The 1,979-nt window shown below is 41.2% G+C and overlaps 1 protein-coding gene across 3 annotated transcripts in view; it reads left to right on the forward strand.

Moving 5' to 3' along the window:
* The window catches only part of Arhgap32 (Rho GTPase activating protein 32), a 223,456-nt gene that overhangs the window by 113,314 nt on the left and 108,163 nt on the right, over positions 1-1,979 (forward strand). The window lies entirely within an intron of this gene.

The raw sequence follows: 1,979 nt of genomic DNA on the forward strand, positions 1-1,979 counted from the left end.
TTCTCTGTGTAGCCCTGGCTGTCCTGGCACTCACTTTGTAGACCAGGCTGGCCTCGAACTCAGAAATCCGCCTGCCTCTGCCTCCCGAGTGCTGGGACTAAAGGCGTGCACCACCACGCCCGGCATGCAACAGAGATTTTTAACACATGACTGCGAGTTGCCAAACAAAGGGTAGTTTGTTTGTTTAAACTTGTATTTATGCCTTTTTATTGCTGGGAAGAATCACCTTGACTAAGACAGCTTATAATAGAGATTGTTTAATTTTGGGCTCACGGTTCTAGAGGGTAGTAGAGTCCACAACCGTCATGATGGGGAGCATGGCAGTAGGCAGACATGATATTGGAGCAATAGCTGAGAACTTACATGTTAAGACAATAACCAGGAGGCAGTGGGGGGGGGGCGAGGAGGAGGGAACACTAACTGGGGGCACTATGGGCCTTTGAAACGTCAAACACCACTCCCAGAGTCACACTTCCTCCAACAAGACCATCCTCTCTTTCCTTCTCAAACAGATCCCCATTTCCTTCCCAAAGAGTTCTATCAACTGCAGAACAAGCATTCAAACATGTGAGGCTTGGAGACCATTCTCCTTCAAACCACAGGGGATAATTTCATTACAGAGGAGTCATTAAAGAAGCTAGTACCAAGCTAGTACCAAGCTAGTGCCAAGCTAGTACCAAGCTAGTGCCAAGCTAGTGCCAAGCCTACTTTCATTTTGTGACTATTAAGTGCTTGACTGACTTAACTCTTGTGCTTGCATAGCTTTACAATTCTTTCCTGGTAAACTTACTTTGTATGTGTAGGGGTGTGTGTGTGTGTGTGTGTGTGTGTAGAGGTGTATGTGTGTTTGTGTCTGTGTGTTTTTCTACAATATTGAGATTCCAATATATCTCACAGACATCAGGAATAGTATTCTAGAGAGATATAGCAAAATTGAGAAGATTATTTAAAATGCTGGCATTATGTAACAAGACATAAGTGTTTGAGGACTCTGATTTTAAAACAAAACCAAAGCTGCTATTGATACGCATATAGAATGGAATTACAGGCTTTAGTTAGTGTTAACCTTTCTACTAGGAAGTTAGGAACTCCTGATCTTGAGCAAGCATATCTTTGTGTTTCATTTCCTTCATTGCTGAGGTACGTGGGGTTGTAAGATATTATAGTACCAAACTTACATATTTTGTTTCTTGATTGAAAGTTGTATAATGTATGTATGCAAGAGATATATATTATGGATAGTATTCAGCTGGGTTTGACTTTTCTGAGATAGTGTGAGCGGCTGATTAGAAGGTTTAAATCTCTTAAGTGGAGGTCTGTGTCATGAAGACAGCAGAATGTTGTTAGGAGTCATTTTATTTCTGTTCCTTTGGTAGAACAGCAGTGCTTGTCTTTCCCCTAGTTCCATGGCTGATCTAGTCTTGGTTCTTGCCAACCCAAGCAGTGTCAGGCACAGGTTCCATTCCATGGAGTAGGCCTTAGGAGTCAATCAGATTGTGGTTGGTTCATCCTACAACCTCTGTGCCACTTTTGCATCAGTGCCTCGTGTGGGCAGGTTACCTTTGTCTTGCCACAGTAGACTATAAAATTAGGAAGCCGTGAACCAGAGTCTGGTCTTCTAAGTTATATTCCTCAGGCGTTTTGTTGCAATGTGAAAGTTGACTTGTACACATGTAAGAAGGGTAATAAAAAGTCCAAGTGAAAGTTTAAACTTCTTCTGTTAACACTATATATATTGATGTGAATTTTTAAAACCTTTATAGAATATAGGGTAAAATCTATAGATATAGCCGTCGCAAGAGCTAGCCATCTAGCTGTGTCATTTTTAAAACAGAAGGGTAATCTTGGCGTGACTCTAACTAAGGAAGTGAAAGATCTGTATNATAAAAACTTCAAGTCTCTGAAGAAAGAAATTATAGAAGATCTCAGAAGATGGAAAGATCTCCCATGCTCATGGATTGGCAGGATCAACATTGTAA

This window comes from Mus caroli, chromosome 9 (genome assembly GCF_900094665.2).
Source record: "Mus caroli chromosome 9, CAROLI_EIJ_v1.1, whole genome shotgun sequence".
Classification (NCBI taxonomy): domain Eukaryota; kingdom Metazoa; phylum Chordata; class Mammalia; order Rodentia; family Muridae; genus Mus; species Mus caroli.